We start from the raw sequence: 26,546 nt of genomic DNA, 5'->3' as shown, positions 1-26,546 counted from the left end.
TAGTGCAGCGGATTAAAACTTCGGTTTTAGCAAATCTTTCGATACGATAAAAACTGAACTTGAAAAGCTTAACTTGAACGTGTGTTCGTAAAGGTATGGAGCAAAGGTAATGAGAAAATAAAGCATGTAAGAAGGTTTGCAATAATGTAAATAGCGATAATAAAATGCAAACCAGAGATCACGCCGATTTTAAAGTGGTTCGGTCAAATGACCTACATCCACTTGCGAGGCCCTCTTCGATGAGGCTCCCACCTTCCACTAGCAAATCTCTTGAAGGGGAAGGGCAAATACCACTCTTACAACTTTTTACAAGCGGTTTACACTCTTACAAATTTTCAGCAAGAAAGAAGGAGGTGAACACTCTAGCAAATTGAAAACAAGACTTGCTAAGACTTTTCTAAGAACTTTCTCTCAATCAATTGCTTCTCAAAAGTTGTGTTCTCTACTGAGAATTGAGGGGTATTTATAGGCCCCAAGAGGATTCAAATTTGGTCTCCAAATTTTGAATTCTCTAGGGTTCCTGAGGCTGGCGGTGCCACCGCCCAGTTCGGCGGTGCCACCGCCGGACCTCTCGGGTGCTGGGCGGTGCAACCACTCAGTCCAGCGGTGCCACCACTTGGTTCTTGGGTTCTAGGCGGTGCCACTGCTTAATCTAGCGGTGCCACCGCCAACACTATTTCAGCTCACTGGTTGGGCTCCAAACTTGGCCCAAACCAGTCCGAACTCGGGCCCAATTGGCCCCTACTTGAGTTATAGGATTAACACCTAATCCTAACCCTAATTAACATGCTAACTATGAATTTAAAGACATTTTCTAAGCTATTACAAAGTCCACAAGTCAAGACTTTTTTCGGCGAGCTTCCGGCGAACTTCCGACGGTCTTCCGACTAACTCTCGTAAACCAGTCTACGAACTCCCGGCAAGCTCCTAGACTTCACGATTTGATATTGGAAAGTTCCAATGAGTTTCTTCGGCTAGCTCCGATCTTTCTCGGCGAGCTCCGCGAACTTCCAACGAACCTTCCGGCGAGCTTCCAAAAAACCCTTCGGCAAGCTCCCTACTCATTCTCGGCTAGTTCCGGCAGCATTCCCGACAAACCTTCGGACTTCCGTCGAACTCTCGAACTCGCAACAAATCCTTCGCGCTTGACTCCGACACTTTATTTCGCTTTATGTTTTCATTATTATCGTAGTTAATCCTACACACACAAGTCAAAACTCTACTCCGATCTAGACAATTATTACAAAGCGAATTGACATTCTGTTGCCCGGCACGTCATTGGTTGGCGCTTCGTCCGATTCTTCGGCGCATCGTCCTCTCTTGCGGCTTGTTGCCCACTCGACAGTTGACCTCTGTAACCCCGATATCCTTGGCGTAATTCTGCTCTTGGCCTAGTGCCCGATGTCCGAAGCCTTCTGCCGTCCAATATCCTGATGTGATCTCCTCCGGCACAACGTCAATTCCTCCTGCGTTAACTGTCTAATCCTGATCGAGTAGACCTGCATCACTCAAAATGCAGTTAAACATCTAAATACAATCAATTAGTTTAATCATCAAAATCCGAGATTCAACAATCTCCCCCTTTTTGATGATGACAACTAATTGATGACTAACGAAGTTAATCTTAACTCCCCCTCTCAATATGGCTTATTGATAGAAACTCTTGGATTCAAGAATCCAAGCAACATGTCATCATAAACTTATGCATAACATGTCATGTCATCATACTTCTCCCCCTTTGTCATCAACAAAAAGGAGAAGTTCGTACTCTTATGTGTTTAGAGATAAAAAGTTCCATACATTGCATGAAAAACATAGTATCAAATTTTATCATCATGCAATTTAGCAATTAAAGATGTGTAAGTTTAGCATGTTTGCTTTTCTTGAGATAACAACTAATTGCTTCTCTTTAGACTACAAGCTAGCAATTTTCATGATATGCAAGTTGCAAGCTAGCAAATTTTTGCTTCTTTTGCAATGTTTGAGCTAGCAATTTTGCTTCTGTAATAAGTTAGCATGTTTTGTATTTTGAGATAGGCAAGATAGCGCATTTGCCTTTTTTGAGATAGCAACTCTTTTGAGATAGTGATCTTAGCAAATTTTACATCATGCAAGGTAGCAAATTTTTGTGATGTTCAAGATAGTAAGTTCTTTCTTCTCTTTTGAGAAGTTCTATTTTCGCTTCCTTTACAAAGTGCAAGCTAGCAAAGTGTTTGAAAAAGTGAGCAAGTTTTGCAATATACAAGCAAGTAAATATTTCGGAAGCAAATACAAGATAGCTTTCTTATTGAAGTGTGTAAGCTATCGATTCTTGCTTCCTATTGTAATGTGCGGGTTGCAAGTCTTGCTTCTTGAGATAGGCAAGATAGTGATGTTCAAGAAGACAACTTTTGCTTTTTGAAGTAAGCAAGTTAGCAATTTTTGTTACTTAAGATAAGCAAGCTAGCAATCAAGTTTTTGCATCTTCTTGACTTGTGCAAGCTAGCTATCTCCCCCTTTGTCAATGTCAAAAAGAAGGGAAGACCCTTTACATCAGTTATGACAAAGGTAAGTATCAATCTTATTTGTGCATCATCATATTTTCAAATTAGAATATGCATATTTTCAAAAACCTTATATTCATTCATGCATGATATTGAATAAATCGATCAACATTATGAGGATATCATACATGATACTAAAATTTTTAACTATTTGTCAACATTTTGATCATGATACCAAACATTCATCATTTAGAGTATTTATGATACAAGACATTAAATCAATATTTATAATACATCATTTTAGCAACAACTCATAGTATTTTAAATCATGATTTACATCATATGTAATACATCACATCATAATTAGAAAGCACAAGTATTGCATACATCATTGCAAATCATAAATGTTTCATATCATGATGGTATCAATTTGTCAAATTATATCCTACCATGCATGATCAAAACTTCTCCCCATTTGTATGCATAATTTCACTTCATCACATTAGGAGTATCAAGAGGAATTAATTGGGTGATGAGATAAATATTTCACGAATACATGGAATTGTATAAAAAATCATATCATAAGTGTTTCATGCATTCATATCATCACATGAAGGAATATAAACAAAAATTAGTGATGATATATTACTTTATGAATACAATAAAATTCATATAGCATATCATGGTTTATTAGAATTAATTTTCCTTTTGGTGAATAGCAAAAAGAATAGTAGGAGAGCAAGATCTCAATTCATGCACATCAAATATTCAATCATCAAAATCATATGTTAAAGTATTGCATACATAATACCAAATCATCATATATATTTTTAAAACATATAAACTCATCATTATATGCATGATTCCAAATCATCATTCATATTATTTCAATCATTGTTTAAATCATCACTATAACTCATCATGCACAAAATGTAAATTCATCTAACATGATACAAACATTTATTTTCAAAATATTTATCACTATTTTCATGTATGATAATAAAGTATTCATGATACACATTATATGCATATATCATCACAATAAAAAGCAATTGCATGCAAAATTTTAAATCATAAATGTTTCAAATCATGATGGTATTAACTTGTCAAATTTCATCCTACCATTCATAATCATAACTTTTCATTTGTATGCATCAAAATAATATCAAAAGTATTTGATGCATAATTTTATATCACCACATAAGGAATATTAAGAAGAAAGTACTTGGGTGATGCAATAAACATTTCATGAATACAAGGAATTGCATAAAAATCATATCATGAAAGATTAGAACATGTGAATACCAAAAGACATGATTTCTTTTTGAAAAACCTACTCATAATTAATCAAAAGAAAATCTTAGGAGATTTATTAATGAAAAAATCTTGATTCATAATAAATCTTAATTTGTAAATATTATGGAATCAAGATCATGATTTTGGATAAAACTCATTCAAATTCAGATCACCAAAAATCATTTTTATGGTTCACAAAATTCGTAACTTAAGTAGATTCATGATTTCATTGATAATATATTTTCCATTTTTTAAGTATTTCATTTTAAGTGATTGATTTCATGTTAGCATGCTTTTTCATTTATGTTAAATAAAAACATGCATCAACGTTTAGGATTGAAAAATGAATTTCATCATAAAACCATCAAGATCAATAGATTCTCAAAAATGAATTGTTAGGATCAAGAAAATCCGAAAATAAAATTTAACACTTTCATGCATTCGGACATGGTTTTGCTATAGATTTTCAAATTCAATCATGAAGTTAAAAATGCTCATGATCATGGAAATTTTTGTATCCAAAACATATAATTTCTAACATGTTATTAAGGCATGTAATAGTGTAAAATCATCAAGATACACATGGATTAATCCTAAGCACTATCACATATCATATAATTATCATCCCTAATGTTGCATATATCATTCAACATTTCAAAACATAACATGTAAGAAACCTTAGCAATATAGTTTTCATGATCAATTTTTTAATTTTTCAAAGATGCTAAAAAGAAAAACATGATATAATTTTTAAAAAATAATTTTTTATTTTCTATTCCTACTATCTAAATTAAGCACTCATTAAAAACTTCAAGTAATTTCAAAATAATTCAAGAGAGTTGAGTTACTTACCTTGTAGTCGAAGTCCATCAAAGTCCAATTCACCGTTTCGCCTTTGGAAGTTTTTGATTCATCCTTGGTTGCCTTCCTCTTCTTTGGCCTCTTCCTCCGTTCAAGTTCATTATTTATTTTAGATTTTTGTTTAATAAACTTATTAAGATTTAGTGTTCGAAGTTCAAGTTCATCATTGTCCTCATCACTTGAGTCATTGCTCAAGTGGTATCCATTTGTCCGGAGTTCCAAATCCTTCTTGTTCTTTGGAAGGTGGTTTTGTTCATCATGTTCATCATGTGTATTGTGCACCATTTCATATGTCATCAACGAACCAATTAGTTCTTCATGTGAAAAAATATTTAAATCTTTTGTTCCTTGTATTGCGGTTATTTTAGGATCCCACCTTTTTGGAAGAGATCTTAAGATCTTGCTTACGAGATCAAAATTCGAAAAAGATTTACCAAGAACTCTTAGATTATTGACGACATCCATGAAACGGGTGTACATGTCGCCTATAGTCTTGCTTGGTTGCATTCGAAAAGGCTCAAAATCATGCAATAAAATGTTAACTTTCGAGTCTTTGACTCTATTAGTTCCCGCGTGCGTGATTTCAAGTGTTTGCCAAATATCAAAAGCCGTTTCACACGTAGAAATTCGACTGAACTCATTTTTGTCCAAAGCACAAAATAAGGCATTCATAGCCTTTGCGTTTAAAGAAAAATACTTCTTCTCCAAATCCTACCATTCGTTCATCGGTTTAGAGGGAAGTTGAAAACCGTTTTCAACGATATTCCATAAATCGTAATTCATAGAAATCAAGAAAACTCTCATTCGAGTTTTCCAATAAGTGTAGTCCAATCCGTTAAACAACAGTGGACGAAAAACCGATAAGCCCTCTTGAAAGCCATGAAGAGCCATTTCTCTCGGGTGTAAATCCGAAATGAGAAATACCGGGCTCTGATACCAATTGTTAGGATTGGAGCGGCACTCAGAGGGGGGGGGGGGGGGGGGGGGAGTGAATTAGTGCAGCGGATTAAAACTTCGGTTTTGGAAAATCTTTCGATACGATAAAAACTGAACTTGAAAAGCTAAACTTGAACGTGTGTTCGTAAAGGTATGCAGCAAAGGTAATGAGGAAATAAAGCACGTAAGAAGGTTTGCAGTAATGTAAACAGCGATAATAAAATGCAAACCAGAGATCACGCCGATTTTAAAGTGGTTCGGTCAAATGACCAACATCCACTTGCGAGGCCCTCTTCGATGAGGCTCCCACCTTCCACTAGCAAATCACTTGAAGGGGAAGGGCAAATACCCCTCTTACAACTTTTTACAAGCGGCTCACACTCTTACAAATTTTCAGCAAGAAAGAAGGAGGTGAACACTCTAGCAAATTGAAAACAAGACTTGCTTAGACTTTTCTAAGACCTTTCTCTCAATCAATTGCTTCTCAAAAGTTGTGTTCTCTGCTGAGAATTGAGGGGTATTTATAGGCCCCAAGAGGATTCAAATTTGGGCTCCAAATTTTGAATTCTCTTTAGTTCCCGAGGCTGGCGGTGCCACCGCCCAGTCCGGCGATGCCACCGCTCAGTCCAGCGGTGCCACTGCTTGGTTCTCGGGTTCTAGGCGGTGCCACCGCCTACACTATTTCAGCTCACTGGTTGGGCTCCAAACTTGGCCCAAACCAGTCCGAACTCAGGCTCAATTGGCCCCTACTTGAGTTATAGGATTAACACCTAATCCTAACCCTAATTAACATTCTAACTACGAATTTAAAGACATTTTCTAAGCTATTACAAAGTCCACAAGTCAAGACTTTTTTCGGCAAGCTTCCGGCGAACTTCCGACGGTCTTCCGACGAACTCTCGGAAACCATTCTACGGACTCCCGGCAAGCTCCTAGACTTCACGATTTGATCTTGGCGAGTTCCAATGAGCTTCTTCGGCAAGCTCCGATCTTTCTCGGCGAGCTCCGCGAACTTCCAACGAACCTTCCGGCAAGCTTTTGAAAAACCCTTCGGCAAGCTCCCTACTCATTCTCGGCTAGTTCCGGCAGAATTCCCGACAAACCTTCGGACTTCCGTCGAACTCTCGAACTTGCAACAAATCCTTCGCGCTTGACTCCGACACTTTGTTTCGCTTAATGTCTTCATTGTTATCATAGTTAATCCTACAGACACAAGTCAAAACTCTACTCCGATCTAGACAATTATTACAAAGCGAATTGACATTCTGTTGCCAGGCACGTCATTGGTTGACGCTTCGTCCGCTTCTTCGGTGCATCGTCCTCTCTTGCAGCTTGTTGCCCAATCGGCGGTTGACCTCTGCAACCCCGATATCCTTGGCGCAATTTCACTCTTGGCCCGATACCCGACGTCCGAAGCCTTCTGCCATCCAATATCCTGATGTGATCTCCTCCGGCGCAACATCAATTCCTCCTGCGTTAACTGTCTAATCCTGATCGAGTAGACCTGCATCACTCAAAATTCAGTTAAAATCTAAACACAATCAATTAGTTTCATCATCAAAATCCGAGATTCAATAGATAAGACTTTAGTATCTTATCAATTGGTATCAGAGCGATGATCCTTGGCGTTCTTGCTGTAACATTGTCGTAGTTATCAAAAAAAAAAAAAAAGGAAAGGAAACGAAGAGAGGTAGAAGAAGCTGCAGCCACGCACCCCCGCATCCCCTGCTTTCGGCCAGCCCACCCGCCATTGTTGCTCTTTGGCCTGCGACCACCATCGCCTACTTTCTGGCCGACGACGACCGTTGTTGCTGATCCCCGGCCAGCGCCCACCGTCGCCGTTGCGCCCCAGCTAGCAATCTTCTCTCCTCGCTTCCCCATCTCGCTCGAGCAAGAAGGCCGCGACCGCTGTTTCCTAGCCAGCGGACCACCCCTCAGCGTAGCCCATCGGCGACGCTGCCCTAGCCGCACCCCCATCGTCGCCTCCCAGTCGAGAAACCACTGCTACTAGCCACCGTCGGTCGTGATCAATCGGCATCGCTAGCGGCTTCCCCTATGGTGCGACAGAAACAGAGTATCCTCTGCTTCCATAGTCACCGGTCTCCCCTACCGCTGCGAGCGCCGACTACCACCACCGTCGCCGCTGCTTCCCAACCAACGACCACCGCCACTGCTGCCTCTCAACCCCATAAACAGCCTTTCCTTCTGCGGTGCGATAGAAATAGAGCTCCCTCTGTTTGTCGTAGCTGCCCGTCGATCCCAACCAGCGGACCACCCCATCGCCGCTTCTACCATCGGTGACGCTGCCTAGTCTGCCATCGTGCTGCCCCCCCTAGGTTGTAGCCGCAATCGTCGGGTGTCGCAGCCCCTCCTTGCAGTGGTTGCAGAAACAAAGCTTCCTCTGTTGCCGCAGCCTCTCTTCGATCGCAGCCGCGCCTCCTCCAGCACTCCTCATCCCCTCGAGCGTCGTCGTCACCCAGCCGACCCACCACCGCTGCCAGCCACCATGCGACGACTGCTGCTTGCCTCCTAGCCGCTGCTCCCCCTTGCTTTGCATCTTTTGTAACCGAAACAGAGCAAGCACAGGCAACTCATGCCCTTGTTCCCAACCACACCACAGTCGCGGGTCCCCTTCCTACTGTGAACACATGCTGTAATCACCGTCGCTGCTACTACCTAGCCAGCGATGATGTTGCTCGCCGCCCAGCCGTGATCCTCACAGCCTCCCCCTTGCTCTGGTGACAGAAACAAGGCAAATCACCGATTGCCCTTGTTTCCGCAGTACCACCATCGATTCCTATTCTCCACTGCAACCTCAACCCCGGTTGCTTCAACGCTGCCTCCCCCTTGCTTAGCATCTTCTACCACAACCGTAGGTTGCCATCGCCACAGGTTGCCATCACTACAGCCTCAACCCCGCTTACCGGCGATCGCCCCTTGGGTCGCAGTAGCAGCAGCCATATCGACACAATCGTCTTCCAGCCCTGATGCTCTCACCCCACACAGCAACAAAAATAGGGTAGCAACTCTTCCTCCAACACAGCGACCACAGCACTTCCCTCGACGTCAACCTCCTAGGAAACTTCGCATCGACACTGCTGATGCCCTTGATCGACATCGAAAACAAGAGTTGAGATTACAGATTTACAATGGCTACCGATAACTCAGTGAAAATACTAATGGAAGCATTGGAAACCAGAATTGAGAATCACCTACAAGAAACCCTTCATGATTTCAAAAAGAGCCTATTGGAGAGTCTCAGCAAATTTCAACAAGATGGGGGCTCAAGTTCTACATTGCATAGATATGAAAATACAAGAAAAGAGCTCTAAGATTATGACACAAACTACTCACACATGAAGGTGGAATTTCCGAGATGGAAAGATGGAGATCCGACCAATTGGATCTCTAGGGCAGAAAATTTTTTCCATTTTCACAGAACCCCAGAAGAATCCAAGGTAGAATTGGCCTCAATCTAACTCAATGGAGATGCAATCCAGTGGTACGATTCGTATGAAACTTTCTACGGAGTTCCTTCGTGGGAGTAGTTCAAAAGAGGGCTTCTTGTTCGCTTTGGCCCATTTGAATATGAGAATGTTGATTGCCAGCTCACTAAAATTCGTCAGACTTCTATAGTGTTAGAATATCAGAGTAGGTTTGAAAGATTATCAAATCAAGCTAGAGATTGGTCGGACCGACAACTTATGGATATATTTATTGAAGGGCTTATTCTAGAGATCCGGTGTGAAGTTAAGGCTCGTCAACCCTGCACTATGATAGCTGCGATCTCATTTGCACATCTACATGAGAAAAAAATTAGCAAGGAAAGATTAAGGGGTTTGTACTATGATGAAAAATGGAGTGTGGAGCACCGATGTAAACAAGGGCAATTTCTGATGATTGAACCAATTAGAGAGGAGTCGAAAGCTAAGAATGTGAACTCCAATCATAAAGGTATAAATTCTAATGAAGATGTTGAACCTACCATACATACAATGCATACATTAGCCAACTACTCTAACCCGCAAACTATGGTAGTTGGCGGAACTCTAGAGCATCAGCCTATTATAGTTTTGATTGATACTGGTAACACTAACAATTTTATGGATAGAAAAGTTGCAGCCCGATTAGCTTACCACATTGAAGGCTTTGACAGATTCGAAGTAAAGATCATTGATGGACGAATTTTAACTTATGATAGCAAAGGCCAATAGTTTCTTGAAACATTTACTACACTGAAAGACTTACCTTTTGCTTACACTGTCAAAAAGTGGAGACCATACTTACTTGATCAACGGATTGTGATGCGTTACAGATAGCCTATGATTGAAGTGCTGAAAGATAAGCTTCCTGAAATTGATGTTACTTAGCCTTGAGGACAAGGCTGATTTGAAGAGGGAGAAACTGTTAGGACCCTTTTTCTAAGCTTTTGAATAATGTTTATCGAGTCTATTTAGTTCAGTTGTTTATTGAGTCAGTTTGGTTCAGTTTGGTTCAGTTAGAGTCAAGTAGAGGTTTATTTAATATTTATTTATTATTAGAGATCAAGTCCTAATGGACTCTGGGTGGAACTCTATAAATAGTGATGTAACCCTTTCTATAAATCAATCAATCAATAAATGAAATATTATTCCATTCTATGGCCAAAACCTAGGAGGTCGATCCCCTCGAAGTGATCAAGGAGGGTCGATCACCTCGAAGCGATTAAGGAGGGCCGATCCCCTCGAAGCGATCAAGGAGGTCGATCCCCTCGAAGTGATCATTATCATTCCCTTTTCTCTCCTTCCTTCCACGATAAGACCTTAGAGTCTTATCAATTGGTATCAGAGCGACGATAAGACTTTAGGGTCTTATCAGACATGAATTGACATGGGTCTATGTACATCACTATGTAAGAGTTCCAATAGCTCAATGGCTCTTTCTCTAGTTCCACTAAATGGAGGGTTGGTCATTTTTTCACGAAGGCAAGGCTCGCAGGTTGCATATAACTCATAGTCGAATGGATCTAGATATCCATCATTTAGCAACTTTTGAATCCTTGCCTCATGGATGTGACCTAGCCTACAATACCACAAGTATGCACTGTTCACCTCATCTCATTTCCTCTTAGGCACACTTACATTCATGTTGTTAGGATCAAGAGCACTAAGAGGGGGGGGGGGGGGAGTGAATTAGTGCAGCGGAAAACTTTCGATGATTAAAACTACATTCGTACGTTGAAATCCAATTCCGATGTAAAAGTCATTTCGTACAGATAATAAATTTGAAAGCTTATGGAAACGTATTTGAAGTAAAGTAAGGAAGGCAGTTTACAGTTATGACAGAAATCAGAATGTAAGCGCAAATTGAAATATGATATTCATATGATAAAACCGATTTCAGTCTTAACGCCGATTAGGAAAATACTTAACTAAGAAACACGTTTGTAAATGAGCAGAAGGCAGTAAGCTACTGAGGAGGCTTGCAGTAAAGATAAGATGCTCAAAGTAAATGTAAACCGAGATTTAGAGTGGTTTGGTCAGTCTTGACCTACATCCACTTTTGGCTTCCTCCACTAACGAGGTCACCGACGTCCACTAGAGGCCTTCCTTCAATAGGCGAAGGCCAACCACCCTTTTACAGTTTCACTCCTTTTGACGGGCTTAGGAGATAACCCTTACAGAATTTCTCTCCTCTCTTGAAAGATCAAAACTTGGAAGAAGAGAGGGAGGAGAACTTCTAGACTTTACAACACTTTTGAGCTCTAAAATCACAGAGAAAGATCAAGCTTTCGGGGGTTTGGGTTACCCTTTCATTGCTGAAAGGGTGGGGTATTTATAGGCCCCAAACCAGTTTGAATTCCGAGCTCAAAACTGTCATCTCCCGGAATTCCGGGGTCTGACGATTGCACCACCTAGCAGAGCTCGGAGACTGAGCCTCTGGGCGGTGCCACCGCCTGACAGGGGCGATTGCACCACTTGGCAGAGCTCGGAGACTAAGCCTCTGGGTGGTGCCACCGCTTGACAGGGGCAATTGCACCGCTCAGTCTCGCTCGGAGACTGAGCCCAAGCGGTGCCACCGCCTGACTAGGGCGATTGCACCGCTTGGCAGAGCTCGGAGACCAAGCTCAAGCGGTTCCACCACCTGTTAGGGGCGGTTGCACCGCCCAGTCTTGGTTGGAGACTGAGCTCTAGGTGGTGCCACCGCCGACCCAGGCGGTGCCACCGTTGGCCAAGAAATCTGGGTCCGAATGGGCTGATCTATTCGGCCCAATTTGGGTCTGTCAAGGGCCCAATTGCCCCAAGATTAAGTTAGTCGGATCACCTCCCATTTCTAACTTAATCATAGTGCTAACTACGATATTTCTTAAGACATTTACTACAACTTGCTCCGGTGCGTCAATCGCTTCTTCCGACGAGCTTCCAGCAAACTTCTGTCGATCATCCGATGAACCCTCGGTGATGCTCCTGTGGACTTCCGGCAAACTTCTGGACTTGCGACGATCCACTTGGCGAGTTCTAATAAGCTTCTTTTGGCAAGGTCCTGGACTTCTCGGATTTGTTCCCGTAGAACCTCCGACGACTGTCCGGACGTCCGTCGAACTCTCGAACTCCCAACGTGATCATAGTCTTGACTCTGGTGCAACTCCTGCTGTATGTCTTACATCCATCATAGTTAATCTTGCACATGTAAAACAAAACTTCGATCGAGACAATTAATCCTAAACAATTAACCAAGTTGTCCAACATGTCATTGGTCCCTCGATGCTTCGTCCGATTCTTCGGCGCATCGTCCTCTCTTGCGGCCTATTGCCCAATCAGCCAGTTGACTCCACAACTCCGATATCCTTGGCGCAATACCCACTCTTCTTGGCCTGATACTCGAGTCCACGGCCCGAAGCCATCTATCGATACGTCGACCAATCCACCGGCCCGACGTCCAATCTTCTAACATGTTCTTTCGGCACAACATGATTTTTCCTGCTTTAATTGTCTCATCCTGATTGAAGCATCCTGCGTCACTCAAAACGTAGATTAAAACATAAACACATATCAAGTGGTTTCATCATCAAAATACGAGATTCAACAATCTCTCCCTTTTTGATGTTGACAACCACTTGATGACGGAGTTAAACTAAACTCCCGGAGTTTAAACAAACTTCCCCTATCAATATGCCATATTGATAAAACCTTGAATTCAAACTGAATTCAAGTCATTGCAATATTCATCATGAATACTTGCAACATGTCATTATGAACTTATGCATAAACTTATGCATAACATCATACTTCTCCCCCTTTGTCATCAACAAAAAGGAGAAGTTCCAACTCTAATGTGTTTGTGATATAGGTTCAACTTATTGCATGAAAAACATAATATCAGGTTTTATCATCATGCAATCTAGCAATTAAAGATGTGTAAGTTTAGCATGTTTCCTTTTTATGAGATAGCAATTGTTTGTTTCTCTTTAGACTAAAAGCTAGCAATTTTTACGATATGCAAGTTTTACTAAATACAAGCTAGCAAAGATTTTGAAAGCTAATGCAAGATAGCTTTCTTATGTAAGCTCATGATTCTTGCTTCATTTGCAATGTTTGAGCTCACAATTTTGCTTTCGTTGCTAAGTGCAAGTTTAGCATGTTTAGCATCTTGAGATAGGCAAGATAGAACATTTTTTCATTTTCTTGATATGCCATATTGATAGAACCTTGAATTCAAACTGAATTTAAGTCATTGCAATATTCATCATGAATACTTGCAACACGTCATCATGAACTTATGCATAGACTTATGCGGAACATCATACTTCTCCCCCTTTGTCATCAACAATAAGGAGAAGTACCACAATCAAGTGTTTGTTATATAGGTTCAACTCATTGCATGAAAAACATAGTATCATCATGCAATTTTGCTATCATCATAGATATGCAAGGTAGTAAGATAGCAAGTTCCACAACATCAAGCTAGCAAATTTTATAATATTTTAGAACATGCAAGCTAGCAGTTTTGAGATGTTCGAGAAAGCAACTCTTGCTTCTTGAAATATGCAAATTTGTCAAGTTTTGCTAGAAGTGCAAGTTAGCATTTTTGCCTCTTGAGATAGGCAAGATAGCACATTTGCTTCTTTTGAGATAGCAACTTTTTGCTTCTCTTTAGATTACAAGCTAGAAATTTTTACGATATGCAAGTTTCACAATATACAAGCTAGCAAAAATTTCGAAAGCAAATGCAAGATAGCTTTCTTGTGTAAGCTCATGATTCTTGCTTCCTATTGCAATGTGCAAGTTGCAAGTTTTGCTTCTTGAGATAGGCAAGATAACACTTTTGCAATTTTTGTTTCTTAAGATAGGCAAGCTTGTGATGTTCAAGATAACAAACTCTTTCTTCTGTTAGGATCGGGGGTGAATTAGTGTAGCGGATTAAAACTTCGATTTTGGAAAAATCTTTCGTATGATAAAAAATCGAACTCGGAAGTGCTTATCTTAAAAGCGTGTTCGTAAAGGTTTGCAGCAAAAGTAATGAGGAAGTAAAGCACATATGAAGGTTTGCAGTAAGGTAAATAGCAATAAGTAAATGCAAACCAGAGAACATACCAATTTAAAGTGGTTCGATCAAAATGACCTATATCCACTTGCGAAGCCTTCTTCGAAGAGGCTCCCAACTTCCACTAGCAAATCACTTTGAAGGGGAAGGACAAATACCCCTCTTACAACCTTTTACAAGTAGTTCACACTCTTACAAATTTTCAAAGAGAAAGAGGGAGGTGAACACTCAAGCTATTGAAAAAAAACTTGCTAAAGGCTTTGCTAAGACTTTTATCTCAATCTATTGCTTCTCAAAGGTTGTAATCTTAGCTGAGAATTGAGGGGTATTTATAGGCCTCAAGAGGATTCAAATTTGGGCTCCAAAATTTGAATTCTATTTGGTTCCCGATGCTGGCGGTGCCATCGCATGTCTGTGGCGGTGCCACTGCTTGTCAATGTCTGACACTGACAGTGTACTGGCGGTGCCACCGCCAGACCTCTCGGGTGCTGGGCGGTGCCACCGCTCAGTCCAGCGGTGCCACCACTTGGTTCTCGGGTTCTAGGCAGTGGCACCGCCTAATCTGGCGGTGCCACCGCCTACACTATTTCAGCTCACTGGTTGGGCTCCAAACTTGGCCCAAACTAGTCCGAACTCGGGCCTAATTGGCCCCTACTTGGGTTATAGGATTAACACCTAATCCTAATCCTAATTAACGTGTTAAATACGAATTTAAAGACGTTTCCTAAGCTATTACAAAGTCCACAAGTCAAGACTTCTTCCGGTGAGCTTCCGGCGAACTTCCGGCGGTCTTCCGATAAACTCTCAGAAACCATTCTGCGGACTCCCGGCAAGCTCCTAGACTTCACGATTTGATCTTGGCGAGTTCCAACGAGCTTCTTCGGCAAGCTCTGATCTTTCTCGGTGAGCTCCACGAACTTCCAACGAACCTTCCAGCGAGCTTCCGAAAAACCCTTCGGCAAGCTCCCTACTCATTCTCGGCTAGTTTCGGCAGCATTCCCGACGAACCTTCGGACTTCCGTCGAACTCTCGAACTCACAACAAATCCTTCGCGCTTGACTCCGACACTTTGTTTCCCTTTATGTCTTCATCGTTATCGTAGTTAATTCTGCACACACAAGTCAAAACTCTACTCCAATCTAGACAATTATTACAACGCGAATTGACATTCTGTTGCCCGGCACGTCATTGGTTGGCACTTCGTCCGATTCTTCAGTGCATCGTCCTCTCTTGCGGCTTGTTGCCCAATCGACGGTTGACCTCTGCAACCCCGATATCCTTGGCGCAATTTTGCTCTTGGCCCGATGCTCGACGTCCGAAGCCTTCTGCCATCCAATATCCTAACGTGATCTCCTCCGGCGCAACGTCAATTCCTCCTGCGTTAACTGTCTAATCCTGATCGAGTAGACCTTCTTCACTCAAAATGCAATTAAACATCTAAACACAATCAATTAGTTTCATCATCAAAATCCGAGATTCAACAATCTCCCCCTTTTTGATGATGACAACTAATTGATGACTAACGGAGTTAACCTTAACTCGCCGGAGTTTAACCAAACTCCCCCTATCAATATGTCATTGATAGAACACTTGGATTATCTCAAATCCAAGTAACATTCATCACATGTTATGAAAAACATTTAAACTATCATGCAAATATAAAATATTCAATTCAATGCATGAAGTCATCAATATACTTCTCCCCCTATGTCATCAACAAAAAGGCGAAGTAGCTCTAGCTATTTTAAAATATATTCAAGTTTTTATAACATAAGCTAGATTTTCAGCACAACATATAAGCACAAAATCATACTAAGATTCTTAAGTTCAATCATGGCAATTCAACACTTGAATTTTTGTGTAAGATTGCACTTTGCTTTTCTTTGCAAGTAACAATATTTATGATGTTTGATATAGCAAATTTCTTCATTACAATTATCGAGCTAGCAAATTCTTCATTCAAGTGTGCAAGCTAGCAATAACTTTCTCCCCCTTTGTCAATGTCAAAAAGAAGGAGAGGAACCAATGATTTAGACTTTTACATCAACTTTGCATCAATCAATATTTCAATCATCACATGATGCATACAAGACAATAATGCAAAGAAATCATTTCATGAAGGATATCAATGTGAAAATTCACCAAGGATCATATGATACAATCGCAAATCAATGTATCATTATGCGATACATCATGAGATTGATAATTTATCATATCAAAGAAAGATATCAATTGTTAAACATGATATGATAATATCTCAAAATTTCAATTTGCGATACATGTGATACATTACAATACACTAAAAAATTTAATGTGATGCTTTTAAGGATATCAACCTATTTTTGATACAATGCATGGCAAGAGCAATATTATTGCAAGTTTTCTAAGTTTTGCACTTTTTGCTTCTTTCGATAGGCAAGATCTTTCTTCTCTTTTTGAGAAGTGCAAGCTTGCAAGTTTTACTTCCTTAGTATGCTAGGAAGTTTACTTTCATTTTCAATGCACAAGCTAGCAAAACCTTCTCCCCCTTTATCAAAGTCAAAAAGAAAGGGAGGACTCAATGGCTAAAAATTTCAACCATTCAACAAGCTAAATATGCAAAGAATTCATGAAATATATCAATAAGGATCAATTCATGAATACCAAATATATGATTCATGGTTCATTAAAATTCTTCTTAACAAGTTCACGATCAAGATTCATATAATTCATAATAAAGCAAATTGATGTACAATCATCACATAAGGCATACAAGGCAAAGAAATCTTGTTATTTCTATATTATGAAATATATGATATCAAGGCTCATGATTCATTTGAAAAGATATAGCACAAAGAGCAACTTGAAACATTCTTAACAATATCACATTTTAAAATATTCCAAGTATCAAGTGTTTAGAGATAAAAAGTTCAATACATTATATGAAAAAAAAATATAATATCAAGTTTTATCATCATGCAATGTAGCAATTAAAGATTTGCAAGTTTAGCATTTTTGCTTTTCTTGAGATAGCAACTATTTGCTTCTCTACAAGCTAGCAATTTTTATGATATGCAAGTTTTACTACATACAAACTAGCAAATTTAAAGATTTGCAAGTTAGCATATTTGCTTTTCTTTGTAATGTGCATGATAGCATTTCTTTGTAATGTTCAAGATAGCAAATTGTACATTATGCTAGCTAGCAAATTAAAGATGTTCAAGAAAGCAAGCTCTTTCTTCTCTTTTGAGAAATGTCATTTTTGCTTCCATAGTAAAATGCTAACCTAGCAAGGGACAATGTTTTACATGAGGCAAGCAAGCAATTTGGCAAGTGTTACATTTGCATCTTCTCTTTGGATGTGCAAGAAAGTAAGTAAGATTTTGCATTTTCTTGACTTGTGCAAGCTAGCTAATTTCTTTTTGAGATGACCCTTTACATCAATTCAAGATAGCACATTAGCAACTCTTTCTCCCCCTTTGTCATTGGCAAAAGGAAAGAAAGATTCAAGTCATGAATATCAAAATAATAATTTTATCATGAATATTTCATCATTGCATGCATCATTATCATATGTTAAAGTATTGCATACATAATACCAATATATTTTTAAAACATATAAACTCATCATTATATGCATGATTCCAAATCATCATTCATATTATTTCAATCATTATTTAAATCAATACTATAACTCATCATGCATAAAATGTAAAATCATCTAACATGATACAAACATTTATTTTTAAAATATTTATCACTATTTTCATGTATGATAATAAAGTATTCATGATACCGGACATTAAATCAATATTTTTAAGTATTTATCACTTCATGATTGTTGGTACCAAACATTTATCATTTAAAGCATTCAAGATACACATCATATGCAATACATCACGTACATCATCATAATAAAAAACATATGCATCATTCCAAATCATAAACATTTCAAATCATCATGGTATTAATCTATCAAATTGCATCCTGTCATGCATAATCATAACTTGTTCCCATTTTATCATTGTAAATAAGAAAGAATAAGGGAAGAACAAAATATTGCATAATATTTCAATTATTTCAAGGCATACAAGCCATAAATCCAATGGCATCATGTCATGAAAGATAAGACCTCTTGAATTACAAAAGACATGATTCATTTTATCAAATATCTTCTTTAAATAAAATATCAAGAAAAATCATAGGAGTATAAAGAAGAGATCTTGTTTTAAAAGAAAATCAAGTAATAAATCCAAGAAATCAAGATCATAATTTGAATACAAACTCATTCAAATTCAAATCGTCAAATTCATCAAAATCTCAACATTACTTTCAAGAGATTCAAAATGGTATACATAGATTTATCATAATAAACATCAAGATCAATAGGATAGAGAAAAATAAATTTTCAAGGAAAAAATATTTACCACTTTTTAGTTGTTTCAATTCATATGATTTTATTTCACTTATACCAAATAAAAACATGTATCATGTTTAAAACTGAAAGTGTAAGATTTATTACAACAAAGATTAATAAGGCACTTTCATTATGGTAAAAATCAATAATCCATAAATCACAAGATTCATCATGCATAATTTCGAAATTTATTAAGCATGATCATTATGCATGACACTAAAACATAGTTTCAAAATGTTTAATATTTTCATTACATCATTATGCAATGGTTTCATTGAACATAATTTTGAATGATTCTTATAGATAACTAAAACTTTTTTAGTTTTAATTTATGTGATTGACTTTATATTAGCATACTCAAGTTTTGTTCTTATGTCAAAAACATACATCATGTTTGAAAACCAAAGACAAGATTCATAAAAAAATCATCAAGCCTTCCATATAAAAACCATGCATTATCATTGAACGTCAGTATGGAAATCATCAAAATACACATTCTTGCTTCTTAAGCACATATATATATATGATCATTTAAATCTAACATTTTATTTTATTAACATAAAACATACAATTTTCAAGAAAAATAATTATTCAAAAAAAAGAAAAGAGAAAATGCATCATGGAAAACATCAAGTAATTTCAAAATAATTCAAGAGAGTTGAGTTACTTACCTTGTAGTCGAAGCCCGTCAAAGCCCAATTCGTCGTTTCACCTTTGGAAATTCTTGATTCATCCTTGGGTGTCTTCCTCTTCTTTGACCTCGTCCTCTATTCAGGTTCATTGTTTATTTTAGATTTTTATTTAATTAACTTATTAAGATTTAGTGTTCAAAGTTCAAATTCATCATTGTCCTCATCACTTGAGTCATTGCTCAAGTGGTATTCATTTGTCCAGAGTTTCAAATCCTTCCTGTTCTTTGGAAGGTGGTTCAAGTGTTCATCGGGTTCAAAATATTCCAAAAATGTCATTTCATAGGTCATTAATGACCCGATTAATTCTTCTAATAGAAAATCATTTAAATTTTTTGTCTCTTGTATTGTAATTATTTTAGAATCCCAACGTTTTGGAAGGGATCTTAAGATTTTAGCGACTAGTTCAAAATTAGAAAAACTTTTATCAAGAGCTTTGAGACCATTGATGACATCCGTGAAACGGGTGTACATGTCTCCGATGGACTCACTTGGATTTATATGGAAAAGTTCGTAAGAATGCACAAGAATATTGATTTTGGACTCTTTCACTCGGCTAGTGCCTTCATGAGTGACCTCTAGAGTTCTCCAAATATCAAAAGCCGAGTCACACATCGAAACGCGATTAAATTCATTTTTGTCAAGTGCACAATATAAGGCATTCATAGCCTTTGCATATAGAGAAAACATCTTCTTCTCCAAATCATTCCAATGGTTCATTGGAAGAGAAGACATTTCAAATCCATTTTCGACTATGTGCTATAAATTCAAATCCAAAGAAAGTAAGAAAACTCTCATTCGAGTTTTCCAATAAGTGTAGTCCATCCCGTTAAACAACGGTGGACGAACAACCGATAAGTCCTCTTGAAAGCCATGAAGAGCCATTTCTCTTGGGTGTAAATCCGAAATGAGAAATACCGGGCTCTGATACAAATTGTTAGGTCCGGAGCGGCACTAAGAGGGGGGGGGGGGGGGTGGGTGAATTAGTGCAGCGGATTAAAACTTCAGTTTTGGAAAAATCTTTCGTATGATAAAAAACCGAACTCGGAAGTGCTTATCTTGAAAGCGTGTTCGTAAAGGTGTACAGCAAAAGTAATGAGGAAGTAAAGCACATATCAAGGTTTGCAGTAAGGTAAATAGCAATAAGTAAATGCAAACCAGAGAACACACCAATTTAAAGTGGTTCGGTCAAAATGACCTACATCCACTTGGGAAGCCTTCTTCGAAGAGGCTCCCAACTTCCACTAGCAACTCACTTTGAAGGGGAAGGACAAATACCCCTCTTACAACCTTTTATAAGTAGTTCACACTCTTACAAATTTTCAAAGAGAAAGAGGGAGATGAACACTCAAGCTATTGAAAAAAAACTTGCTAAAGGCTTTGCTAAGACTTTTATCTCAATCTCTTGCTTCTCAAAGGTTGTAATCTTAGCTGAGAATTGGGGGGTATTTATAGGCCTCAAGAGGATTCAAATTTGGGCTCCAAAATTTGAATTCTCTTTGGTTCCCGATGCTGGCGGTGCCACCGCCTGTCAGTAGCGGTGCCAACGCCTGTCAGTGTCCGACACTGACAGTGTATTGGCGGTGCCACCGCCAAGTCCGACGGTGCCACCGCTGGACCTCTCGGGTGCTGGGCGGTGCCACCGCTCAGTCCAACGGTGCCACCACTTGGTTCTCGGGTTCTAGGCGGTGCCACCGCCTACACTATTTCAGCTCATTGGTTGGGCTCCAAACTTGGCCCAAACCAGTCCGAACTCAGGGCCAATTGGCCCCTACTTGGGTTATAGGATTAACACCTAATCCTAACCCTAATTAACATGCTAAATATGAATTTAAAGACATTTCCTAAGCTATTACAAAGTCCACAAGTCAAGACTTCTTCCGGCGAGCTTCCGGCGAACTTCCGGCGGACTTCCGATAAACTCTCGAAAACCATTCTGCGGACTCTCGGCAAGCTCCTAGACTTCACGATTTGATCTTGGCGAGTTCCAATGAGCTTCTTCGGCAAGCTCCGATCTTTCTCGGTGAGCTCCACGAACTTCCAACGAACCTTCCAGCGAGCTTCCGAAAAACCCTTCGACAAGCTCCCTACTCATTCTCGGCTACTTTCGGCAGCATTCCCGACGAACCTTCGGACTTCCGTCGAACTCTCGAACTCGCAACAAATCCTTCGCGCTTGACTCCGACACTTTGTTTCCCTTTATGTCTTCATCGTTATCGTAGTTAATCTTGCACACACAAGTCAAAACTCTACTCCGATCTAGACAATTATTACAACGCGAATTGACATTCTGTTGCCCGGCACGTCATTGATTGGCGCTTCGTCTGATTCTTCAGCGCATCGTCCTCTCTTGTGGCTTGTTGCCCAATCGACGGTTGACCTCCACAACCCCGATATCCTTGGCGCAATTTCGCTCTTGGCCCGATGCCTGACGTCCGAAGCCTTCTGCCATCCAATATCCTAACGTGATCTCCTCCAGCGCAACGTTAATTCCACCTGCGTTAACTGTCTAATCCTGATCGAGTAGACCTTCTTCACTCAAAATGCAGTTAAACATCTAAACACAATCAATTAGTTTCATCATCAAAATCCAAGATTCAACATCTTCTCTTTTGAGAAGTGCCATTTTTGCTTTCTTTGCAAAGTGCAAGCTTGCAAAATGGCAAACTAGCAAGAGATAATGTTTTACATGAGGCAAGCAAACAATTTGGCAAATGTTACATTTGCATCTTCTCTTTTGAGAAGTGCAATTTTTGCTTTCATCTTGAATTGTGCAAGCTAGCTAGTTTGCCTCTTTTCGTGATGTCCACGCTAGAAATTCTTGCTCCCCCTTTGTCATTGTCAAAAAGAAGGGAAGACCCTTATATCAATTTTCATATTATGACAAAGGTAAGTATCAATCTTATTTGTGTATTATTATATATTCAGATTAAAACATACACAATTTCAAAAACCTTATTTTTCATGCACGATACCGAAAAATAAATCAATCATCATTAATAGGCATATCATACATAATACTCAAACATAAAAATTTTTAAGCATTTATCAACATGTTGATAATGATACCAAACATTCATCATTTAAAACATTCCTGATACACATCATATGCAATAAATACATCATGTACATCATTATCATAATTATTGCATACATCATTTTAACTTCATGAATATTTCATCATTGCATGCATCATACCAAAATATTTCAAGCCATGCAAGCCATAAATACAAAGAAATCATGTCATGAAGGATAAAATCATTTGAATACCAAAAGACATGATTCATATAGTAAATATCTTCTTTAAATAAAATATGAAGAAAAATCATAGGAGTACAAAGAAGAGATCTTGTTTTAAAAGAAAATCAAGTAATAACTCCAAGAACTCACAAGGAAAAATCATGATTCATTTAGAAAATCTCCTCTCAAGAGAATATCAAGTAAAATCGTAGAAGATCAATTAATGAGAAATTTTGATTTATAATAAAATCTCATGTATCGAATGTTGAGAAATGATGATTTATAAAAAATATCACAAGTTATATTCAAAAGAAAAATCATCATTCATTTTCAACTCATTCAATTTGTCACATCAATATGTCTTAGATATGCATGATACCAAAACATGGTTCTAAATCTTCAACATATAACATGCATAAATTCAAAAATTGAAAGGAGAAGTGAGGAATTCAAAGGTACGAAGATTTCAACCATCTCATAAACAAATGTAAGACCAAGTCATGAATCCAAAATTCCATGAATCAAAATGATCATCAAAGGTAATCTCATATTACTTCAAGAAATCAATATCATGATTTTGATAAAAACTCATTTCAAATTTAAATCAAAAAAATCACTTTTATGGTTCACAAAATTCATAACATAGGTAGATTCATGATTTCATTGATAATATATTTTCCCCCCTTCTTTTTTTTAAGTATTTGATTTCATGTTAGCATGCTTTTTCATTTATGTTAAATAAAAACATGCATCAACATTTAGGATTGAAAAATGAATTTCGTCATAAAACCATCAAGATCAATAGATTCTAAAAAATGAATTGTTATGGTCAAGAAAATCCGAAAATAAAATTTAACACTTTCATGCATTCGGACATGGTTTTGCCATATGTTTTTCAAATACACTCATGAAAATAACACATGCTTATCATCATATATAACTTAAAATCTCATGCATAAAATTGTCAATAATTGTATAAAAAACATTTAATATTTTCATTACATCATTATGCATTACTTCAAATCAAACATGATTTCATTCAACAATGTTAATCAAACATGATACACATTATTACTTCTTAACCATGATTTCATATTGTCAATCAAAATCATTTTGTTTGTTTATCATAAAATATGTAATATTATCATTTTCGAAATTACTAGAATGATCATAATTTTTGTATTTTTATTTTTTAAATATGTAATTTTCAAGAAAATTAATTCTAGACTAAAAAAGAAAATACATCATGAAAGCATCAAGTAATTTCAAAGTAAATCAAGGGGATTTCGATTATCTTTTCATTGAAAGCGGTTAAGGCGTAGTTTGCCACCTCGCCTTTCTTGATTTTCTCCTCGTCTTCAGAGGAGCTCGATTCATCCCACTTTGTGTTCTTCTTCTTTGGCCTCTTCCTCCGTTCAAGTTCATTGTTTATTTTAGATTTTTGTTTAATAAACTTATTAAGATTTAGTGTTCAAAGTTTAAGTTCATCATTGTCCTTATCACTTGAGTCATCGCTCAAGTGGTATTCATTTGTCCAGGGTTCCAAATCCTTCCTGTTCTTTGGAAGGTTGTTTTGTTCATCATGTGCATTGTGCACCATTTCATATGTTATCAATGAACCAATTAGTTCTTCAAGTGGTAAGTTATTTATGTTAGGATCAAGAGCACAAAGAGGGGGGGGGGGGGGGGGGGGGGGTGAATTAGTGCAGCAGAAAACCTTCTACGATTAAAAAAAAACTGCGTTCGTTCGATAAAAGTGATTTCAGTAAGAAAGTCGATTTGTAAATCACTTTAACTTTTGATTAAGCGAGATGCAGCAAAGATATAAATGCAGTTTGCAGTTATGGTTCAAATCAGATAGTAGGCGCAAACTGAAATATGATATTCGTACGAAAAAACTGATTTATGTCTAAATGCTGATTCGTAAATCACTTGATTAAGCGAGATGCAGTTAAAGCAAGGATATAAAGGCAGTTTGTAGTTATGATAGAAATCAAAATGTAAACGCAAACTGAAATATGATGATCATACGATAAAACTGATTTACGTCTAAATGTCGATTCGGAAAGTGCAAAGCTTGAAACCTAATCGTATATGCGTAGAAAGCAGTAAGCTTTTGAGATGGTTCGCAGTAAAGATAATATGCTCAAAGTAAATGTAAACCGAGATTTAGAGTGGTTCGGTCAATCTTGACCTACATCCACTTTTGGCTTCCTCCACCGACGAGGTCACTGACGTCCACTAGAGGCCTTCCTTCAATAGGCGAAGGCCAACTACCCTTTTACAGTTTCACTCCTTTTGACGGGCTTAGGAGACAACCCTTACAAAATTTTCTCTCCTCTCTTTAAAGATCAGAACTTGGAAGAAAAGAGGGAGAAGAACTTTTGGCTTTTACAACAATTTTGAGCTCTAAAAATCATAGAATAAGATCAAGATTTCGGTGTGTTTGAGTGCCCTTTCAGTGCTAAAAGGGTGGGGTATTTATAGGCCCCAACCCAGTTTGAATTCCGAGCTCATAACTGTCAATTCCCGGAATTCCGGGATCTGGCGGTTGCACCGCCTGGCAGAGCTCAAAGACTGAGCCTCTAGGCGGTGCCACCTCCTATCAGGGGCGGTTGCACCTCCTGCTAGAACTCGAAGACTGAGCTCAGGCGGTGCCACCGCTTGATTGAGGCGGTTGCCCCTCCTACCAGAGCTCGAATACCGAGCTCAGGCGGTGCCACCTCCTGTCAGGGGCGGTTGCACCGCCCAGTCTCGCTCGGAGACTGAGCCCAGGCGGTGCCACCGCCTGGCTGGGGCGGTTCAACCACCTGGCAGAAATCAGTGTCCGAATGGGTTGATCCATTCGGCCCAATTTGGGTTTTTCAGGGGCCCAATTGCCCCAAGATTAAGTTAATGGGATCACCTCCCATTTCCAACTAAATCATTATGCTAACTACTATATTTCCTAAGATATTTACTGCAACTTGCTCCGGTGCGTTAATCGCTTCTTCCGGCGAGCTTCCGGTGAACTTCCGTTAATCATCCGATGAACCCTCGATGATGCTCCTGCGGACTTTCGGCAAACTCCTGGACTTGCGACGATCCACTTGGCGAGTTCCAACGAGCTTCTTTGGCAAGCTCATGGACTTCTCGGATTTGTTCCCGTAGAACCTCTGACGACTGTCCGAACTTCCGTCGAACTCTCGAACTCCCAACGTGATCATTGTCTTGACTCCGGCGCAACTCCTGCTGCATATCTTACTTTCATCGTTGTTAATCCTGCACACTTATCTCAACATATAGATTAGATAACAAATGACAATTGACTTCATCATCAAAATCCGAGATTCAACAGTTTAGGTTTTTAGCTTCTTGTATTGCAGTTACTTTTGAATCCCACTTTTTAAAAGAGAACGCAAAATCTTGTTTACGTGTTCAAAATCCGAAAAACATTTGCCAAGAGCTCTTAAACCATTGACGACATCCGTAAAACGGGTGTACATTTCACCAATGGTTTCACTTGGCTTCATTTGAAAAAGCTCGAAATCATGCATCAAAAAGTTGATTTTCGAATCTTTAACTCTAGAAGCGCCTTCATGTGTGATTTCAAGAGTGTGCCATATGTCAAAAGCCGTTTCGCACAAAGAAACCCGATTGAACTCATTTTTATCCAAAGCGCAAAATAAGACATTCATAGCCTTTGCGTTTAAAGAAAAATACTTCTTCTCCAAATCTGACCATTCGTTCATCGGTTTAGAGGGAAGTTGAAAACCTTTTTCAACAATATTCCATAAATCCAAATTCATAGAAATCAAGAAAACTCTCATTCGAGTTTTTCAATAAGTGTAGCCAATCCGTTAAACAATGGTGGACGAACAACCAAAAAACCCTATTTAAAGCCATGAAGAGCCATTTCTCTTGGGTGTAAATCCGAAATGAGAAATATCGGGAACTGATACCAATTGTTAGGATCAAGAGCACTAAGAGGGGGGGGGGGGGGGGTGGGGGTGAATTAGTGCAGCGGAAAACTTTCGACAATTAAAACTGCGTTCGTACGATAAGAGCGATTTCGGTAGAAAAGTCGATTCATATATCACTTTAACTTGTGATCAAGCAAGATGCAGTTCAAGCGAATCTATA

Source organism: Musa acuminata, chromosome BXJ1-10 (assembly GCF_036884655.1).
Source record: "Musa acuminata AAA Group cultivar baxijiao chromosome BXJ1-10, Cavendish_Baxijiao_AAA, whole genome shotgun sequence".
Classification (NCBI taxonomy): domain Eukaryota; kingdom Viridiplantae; phylum Streptophyta; class Magnoliopsida; order Zingiberales; family Musaceae; genus Musa; species Musa acuminata.
Note: the sequence above shows the minus strand (reverse complement) of the source record.